Source organism: Anarrhichthys ocellatus, unplaced genomic scaffold (assembly GCF_004355925.1).
Source record: "Anarrhichthys ocellatus isolate YVR2014 unplaced genomic scaffold, GSC_Weel_1.0 scaffold595, whole genome shotgun sequence".
NCBI classification, from domain to species: Eukaryota; Metazoa; Chordata; class Actinopteri; order Perciformes; family Anarhichadidae; genus Anarrhichthys; species Anarrhichthys ocellatus.
The window spans coordinates 7,412-15,533 of NW_022280569.1; the positions used below are offsets into that span (position 1 = coordinate 7,412).

The 8,122-nt window shown below is 50.4% G+C and overlaps 1 pseudogene; it reads left to right on the forward strand.

The window, feature by feature from the left end:
• The first annotated feature begins 1,011 nt into the window (after positions 1-1,011).
• LOC116376772 (uncharacterized) lies at positions 1,012-7,736 on the forward strand (annotated as a pseudogene).
• The last annotated feature ends 386 nt before the right edge of the window (positions 7,737-8,122 follow it).

Sequence of the window (8,122 nt, forward strand, 5' to 3'; positions counted from 1 at the left end):
GCTTGTGAGTTGATTTTATGCCCTGTGACATTCATCAACATGTCACAGTCTGTTTATTTATCTATTTATTTTTCAGGGACAATGCACACTAATCAACAGCTGAACTGTAAGTGAGCCAGAGTTAGCCAGAGAGGCTAGTTTACATCTGCTGTCCCCGGCCAGATGTTTCAAGGCAGCCTAAAATAACAAAGTCTCAAATGGAAACGGAATTAAAATTCATAGACAAACGGACAGCAACGTATAGACAAAACCAATACAAAGGAAAAGTGTACGACATTAAAGCAGAGCAGACATAACAGGCTGCAGCATGCGTCACGCAGAACAAACCCACCTACAGTACAAGCACATATACAGTACAACACTGAAGCACATAACATACACATCAAAATGGAAAATAGCAACACTGAATAAAGACAAATGCACATATAGGTGAAACAAGCAGGCAGGACAGACAGTACATCAATGCTTGCACACCTGATTGGCAACAAGCCATTCCTTGAAGTTATGCTTGAATGTTTTGTACGTGTTTTGTGTGCGTATGTGTGGCGGCAGAGCATTCCACGAGTGAGCTGCCTTCACAGAGAATGTAGATTTACTAAACGAGCTTGACCTATGTGGAATTACACAATCACCTCTTGAAGCAGATCTAGGGAGTCTGCTGCTTTGATTGCTTTGTTTAATAAAATCACTAAGTGGAGGCGGGGCCAAACCATGTAAAATTTTAAAAACCAGACACACATCAGTAAATTTAATGATGTTCACCCAACTCAGGATATGGTGTTTGGTGAGAATATTGCAGTGATGGTGACTTTTGGGTTTTTTATCAAGTGTTTTTAGGGCTTGTTTATGGAGAATATGAATGGATTTTAATGTTGTGTTAATTATCATCTTCAATGGCTGGTGGTGAGTGTGAGCATCCAGCTCCATTGATGAATGACAGTAGTGACGAATGTTCAGAGGCTGATTGGACGCTGTTTTTAATAAATTCTTTCGAGGTTACAGATATGGAAAATGGCACTGATCGTCATGCTGAACCCAACTGGGTATGTTGTTATGTGATTTTGTAATAACAAAGCCAATGGATCACCCTCCATATGCACACCAGCGATGCACACACACACACACTCTCACACACACCCATGCAGTCCTCCGTAGAAAAAAAAGATCAATGTTAATTGACTGTAGCTGTGTTTCAAGCACACATCTCACTGGGTGGAAAAAGATAAATGTCCGAGTATGGAGCCCTGCGGGACGTTCTTTATTCTCCTCAATTTAATTCATCCCCGGAGCCAAACTTGAGCACCGAACCTGAGCATCACACTGTGGTGGCTGGGCGTGGTTGGACGCAGCTGCAGAGGGGACAGAGTGGGGGGGGAGTGGTTCAGGGAACGGTGCCGGTAAGAGGCTTAATTAGCCTCACCTGTAGTCAATCGTGGTGTGTCTCTCTGCTATTAAAACACAAACAGTGACAGAGGGTGAGAGTGCTGCAGGAGAGCAGAGCCACAGGCTGGGAGTGCTGCTGACAAGACGACAGACAAACCACAGAGCAGACGGCGGGCGCAGTCGGAGATTGCACGGCCGGAGAAAGTCTGAACCGAGGTGAATAAAGAAGTTAAGAAACTGTATCTGAGTGTCATCTGAGTCATTGCGCTCACGAACCCCACGGTGGTAACCCGAAGTGTGTTACACACGCCTGAGCACCGAGCCTGAGCACCGAACCTGAGCACTCTCAATTTAGAATTTAGACTCTAAATTCTTTGCTAATCCAGTCCACATCCGGGAAGATTCTTGCATTCACGACATCCACATGCTCTGAGGTGGGAACACAGGACATACTCGATCTACTCTCATACTGATTATGAATACTATGAATAGTAGGTCAGTCGGAGGCTTCGAACAGAGCATGAACATTATTTGAATGCCATCTTTTATTCCAGAGTTTACAGCGGCCTTTTGCGGTTCCGCAGGCCGCGCCGTGCCGCTGCTGTGCCTGGCCTACAGGGTGAGAGTGTCCAGGACAGTGAGGGAGAGGCTTTGGGTAAGGTGGGAGGTGAGGATGGAGAAGAAGGAAAGGAAACGGGTGAAAGTGGATGTAGTGAGAAACCTGTAGACATCACTGAGCAGGTTAGTGGAACACAGGAGGCAGGTGAGGTGGAAGAAGTACAGGAAGAAGTACAGGCGGGTGGAGAACTGAATACAGGGGAGGAGCAGGTGGAAGAGGCTGAGATGGTAGAGGAGGAAGCAGGGGAGCCAAAATCTGCAACTAAGAGAAAAAAAAAGAAACAAAACACAGGCAGTGAGGCTAAAGCCAGTAAGATTGGGAAGAACAAGGAGACAGGCAGGGGGCAGGCAGAGAGTGAGGACTGTGTGTCAGACAGCAGCGATGGCCAGAGTTTTAATTTAACTAATAGCCAGAAGGAAAAGCTCCACACTGCAGAAGCTATACAAACCTTTTTGCAAAAAGTAAAAAAATAAGAGAAATGTAAAAATGCAAGAGTTTTTCCCAGATCTGGCTTTATTTTATAACTCAGCCAGATTCCACATGAGCCAGAGGGATGAGTCTGGTTTTACTAATCAGGAGGTTTTTAGACTGAGAAAACTTGTGCTGAAAGTTAAAAAAAAACAATTAACGATGGTCATGACGAAAACTCCAATGTGTGTTTTAATTAATTTTTTGGTTTTTATTGTTGTTTTTATTTTTTTATTCTCAATGGATTGAGAAAAAGTAGGAAAAAAGTAGGAAGCTTGAATGTCAATGGAGCCAGAGATGTTAAGAAGAAAGCATCTATTTATGAACTTAAGAAAATGAAAGGTATTGATGTTCTCTTCCTACAAGAAACACACAGCGACAGCACCAATGAGGCAGACTGGAGGAGGGAGTGGGGAGGGGAAGTCCTCTTAAGTCACAACACAAACCTCAGCGGAGGAGTGGGCTTCCTCTTCTCCAGGTCCTTTACTCCAGTCTCACTGGAGGTCAAACAACATCAAGGGGAGGTTGTTTTTAGTTAAGGCACGGTTTGACCGTTTTACTGCTGTTTGTATCAATGTGTATGCTCCAACAATCGGTGCGGAGAGGAAGCTGTTTTTACAAAAAGTTAATGATGTTTTAAATGGCTGTGCCTCGGAGGATTTTTTTATTCTTGGTGGGGGAATTTAACTGTACTGAAGATGCGGCTGTAGACCGCAACCACGCAGAGCCACATCCAGCTTCACAGCACGCTCTGCGGCAGCTGGTCCATTCTCATGGCCTGATGGATGTGTGGAGAAGGATGCATGCAGACTGCCGACAGTACACATGGTCTCACCTCAGAGAGGGTACGATCTCCTCAGCCAGGTTAGACCGTATTTATGTTTTTAAGCACCATTTTAATATTTTTAAAATGTGTAGTATTGTACCTGCTGGTTTTACGGATCATTCGTTGCTTTTATGTAATGAGTTCATTCGGAACATTTTGCCTAAAAGTGCGTACTGGCATTTTAATTCAGTCTTAACCTTTGATAAGAATTTTAGAGAGGTCCTTATTTATTTCTGGGGTGTTTTTAGGCAGAGGAAGGCGATTTTAGCAGTCTTAGGCAGTGGTGGGACCATGGTAAGATTGAGATTAGGCTCCTTTGCCAGCAGCACACCCTCAACGTCACCCGAGACATCACCAGATCTGTGAAGGACCTGGAGACTGATATAGTGGAACTAGAGAGTTTAAGCGAGTCCACAGGAGATCAAGGACATATTGAAGTCCTCAACATAAAAAAAATGGCTTTGGCCGACCTGTTAGACGTTAAAGTTCAGGGTGCACTGGTCCGGTCCCGATTCCAGACCATCACAGAGATGGACACTCCCTCTAACTTCTTCTTCGGCCTGGAGAAGAAGAGTGGGCAGAGGAGGGTAATCCACTCACTTTTAGATGACACAGGGCATGTCACAGTTCAGCTCCACACCCTCCTCACTCTTATTGTCAGTCACTCCCTCCTCATTAGTCTAAACTCCCTTCACCTGTTCACTCACCTGCCTCTGATCAGTAATCAAGCCCCTATATAGACTCCTGCCTCCCAGACACATTTGCCAGATTGTTCTTCGGTTCTATGCCAGACTCTCCAGCACACTCTCACAGACTGCTCTCCTGTTACCAATCCTACCTGCCCCTGTTCTACCCGCCTTGCCTGACTCCCGGTAAACCCACCCGCCTTCTGATCCTGATCTTGATTAACTCTGCCTGCCGTATCTGGAAACCCTGCCTGCCCCTGTTTTACCCGCCTTGCCTGACTCCCGGTAAACCCACCAGCCTTCTGATCCTGACCCTGTTTGAACTCTGCCTGCTATATTTGAAGTTAGCAATAAAAGCCAAAGATCTCTGGAATCCTGTGTTGCATTTGGGTCCATATACAACCCGTTACATTACAATCTGGCCAGTCATGGACCCAGCACACACCCCTGCACCAGTGAGCCGTTTTGAGAGGATTGAGGGGGCTCTCCAGCAGCATGAGGCACTGATGACCAACATCGCCACTGAGACACGTCAGTCAGCAGCAGCACAGGAGCAGGCTATGGCTGCGTTAGCCACTCAGGTCCAACAACTAACGGCAGCCCTGACCCAGCATATAGTCTCAGCTTCGCCTCCTGCCCCTCCGACGCCTGCTCCAGCACACGAGCCCCGTGTGGGAACCCCAGAGCGCTATGCTGGAAAACCTGAGGGCTGCAACCCATTCGTCACCAACTGCTCCATCTTGTTTTCCCTGCAGCCCTACACGTTTGCCTTGGAGGAAGCTAAAGTAGCCTTCACAATCAACCACCTGACAGGCAGAGCACAACTCTGGGGCACCGCTGAATGGGAGAGGCGCACGCCAGCCTGCTCTTCGTTCCTGGCTTTTTCTGCGGAGCTACGCAAGGTGTTCGGGGCGGTCTCCAAGGGTCCTGATCCTGCCGGGGGACTTGTGGAACTGCGTCAAGGAGACCGGACAGTTGCTGACTATGCCCAGTGTGCACAGTGTGAGGACAGTGTGAGGTTTTTTTGGCTGGACTCGCTGGGTATATTGAAGATGAACTGATTTCTTTTGATTTAAATGCCAACCTGGATGGGTTAATTGAACTGACTTCCCTAGTGGACAGATGCATCCAGGCAAGGCGACAGGAGCGACGCAAGGGAGAGACAGATCGCTAGTCTTCCACCTGGCCTCGAGGTCCTCCAGCAGCTACCAGCATCATCCCAGGGCCTCAACCTGGGGGCGTTGAACCCATGCAGGTGGGGCGCACCAGTTTCACTCCAGAGGAGCGTGAGCGTCGCCACCGGGGAAATCTTTGCCTGTACTGTGGCCAGGCTGGTCACTTTATGTCCCGGTGCCCAGCAAAAGGCATGGCTCGCCAGTAGTAGGGGAGGTACTGGTGAGCCGAACCACAAGACTCTCTCCCAACCAAAGACCCCTTTGCCACGTTCAGCTTCTGCTCGCGAACGGATCCCAGACCCTCACTACGCTCATTGATTCTGGCACTGACGAAAGCATCATTGATTAGGACCTAGCCCGTCAGCTGGGTATCATCCGGGTACCTCTGCCATGCCCTATTCCTGCCAGCACCCTAGATGGCCACCTACTGGGGAGAGTGACTCACCAGACCATGCCAATCCGTATGCTCCTGTCTGGTAACCACCATGAGACTATCCGGTTTCTTATCCTGCGGTCACCCCAGCATCCATTAATCCTGGGTTACTCCTGGCTCCACCGCCATAACCCCCACATAGACTGGGCCACAGGAGCCATCCTGGGGTGGAGCTCATCCTGTCACCTGATTTGCCTGAAACAAGCTGCTGCACCCCGGCAGTCAGTCTGTTCCAGCTCTGGTTCGGACCTGTCAGGGGTGCCTACTGAATACCATGACTATCGGGAGGTATTCAGTAAGGTCAGGGTCTCATCTCTGCCTCCACATCGCCCCTACGATTGCGCCATTGACCTGCAACCAGGTACCACTCCACCCAGGGGTCGCCTGTATTCCTTATCTGCACCTGAAAGAGAGACCATGAAGGCATACATAAATTCCTCTCTAGCTGCTGGGATCATCCGTCCCTCTTCTTCACCTGCTGGTGCGGGGTTCTTCTTCGTGGGAAAGAAGGACAAGTCACTGAGGCCTTGCATTGACTACAGGGGCCTCAACGACATTACCATCAAAAACCGCTACCCACTCCCACTCATCTCTTCTGCCTTTGAGTTGCTGCGGGGGGCTACCATCTTCACCAAGCTCGACCTGCGTAACGCCTATCATTTGGTCCGGATCCGAGAGGGTGACGAGTGGAAGACGGCTTTCAACACCCCCACTGGACATTATGAATACCTGGTCATGCCCTTCGGTCTCACCAATGCCCCAGCTGTCTTCCAGGCCCTGGTGAATGATGTGCTGAGAGACATGTTAAACAAACAGGTGTTCGTCTACCTTGACGACATTCTGATTTTCTCCAGGTCCCAAGAGGAGCACATTCACCATGTCCAAGCAGTCCTTCAACGCCTCCTAAAGAATGTTCGTTAAGGCAGAGAAGTGTGAATTCCACGCCTCATCTGTCTCCTTCCTGGGGTACATCGTGGGACAGGGGATTGTGCAGATGGATCCAGCCAAGGTGTTAGCTGTTACGTCCTGGCCCGTCCCTGACTCACGTAAACAGCTGCAACGATTCCTGGGGTTTGCTAACTTCTACCGGAGGTTCATCCGTGGCTATAGCACCGTGGCTGCCCCACTCACGGCCCTTACCTCATCCAAAGTGCTGTTCCAGTGGTCACCCTCGGCTGAGGAGGCCTTCCAGAACCTTAAGGCCCGGTTTACCTCTGCCCCTATCCTCCAAGTCCCTGACCCAGAGAGACAGTTAGTTGTGGAGGTGGATGCCTCCGATGTTGGGGTGGGGGCCATCCTATCCCAGCGGGCTGCCAGCGACCTGAAACTCCACCCCGTGCCTTCTTTTCTAGGCGGCTCTCACCTGCTGAAAGGAACTATGACATTGGTAACCGAGAGCTGCTAGCTGTTAAGCTGGCCCTTGAGGAGTGGCGTCACTGGCTTGAGGGGACCAGCCTGCCCTTTTTGGTATGGACTGATCACAAGAACCTCGAGTACATTCAGTCTGCCAAGAGACTGAACTCTCGGCAAGCCACATGGTCCCTGTTTTTTTACCCGATTCAACTTTTCCCTCTGTTACCGGCCCGGTACCCGCAACGTCAAGCCTGACGCCCTGTCCCGCCAGTTTGTTGATAAGGGTGATTCCACCCCTTGCAAAGACAATATCCTTTCTGCCCCTGTCTTGGTTGCTTCAGTCACCTGGGAGGTAGAGGAGAGAGTCAAGGCCGCCCTGGAGGACCAGCCCGGTCCTAGCTCCTGCCCGCCTGTTCGTCCCTCAGACCCTGAGGTCCGACGTCCTCCAGTGGGCCCACAGCTCCAAACTCACTTGCCACCCCGGGAGCCAGCGTACCAGGGATGCTCTGCGGCAGAGGTTCTGGTGGGCTACTCTGGAGAAAGACACCCGGGAGTTCGTCAGTGCCTGTCCTGTCTGCAACCAGCACAAACCATCCCACCAGGCTCCCGCTGGTTTCCTGCAACCTCTGTCTGTGCCCCATCGGCCCTGGTCCCACATCTCCTTGGACTTTGTTACCGGTCTACCACTGTCCAACAAACATACCACCATCCTGACAGTGGTAGATCAGTTCAGCAAGATGGCCCACTTTGTACCCTTGCTCAAGCTCCCCTCGGCTAAAGAGACTGCTGAGCTGGTCCTGCTGCATGTCTTCCGGCTCCATGGTCTCCCCACTGACGTGGTTTCTGACCGGGGACCTCAGTTTACATCCGTGTTCTGGAGGGAGTTCTGCACACTCATCGGGGCCACAGCCAGCCTGTCATCTGGATACCACCCGCAATCTAACGGCCAGACTGAGCGCAAGAACCAGGAGATTGAGATGTCTCTACGGTGCTTGGTCTCCAAGCATCCATCGTCCTGGTCCCAGCAGCTCCTGTGGGTGGAGTACGCCCACAACACCCTGACCAGCTCTGCCACTGGAATGTCCCCGTTTCAGTGCGCCTACGGTTTTCAACCACCACTGTTTTCGGCCCTGGAGAAAGAGGTTTCCTGCCCCTCTGCCCAAGCCTTCGTCCGCCGTA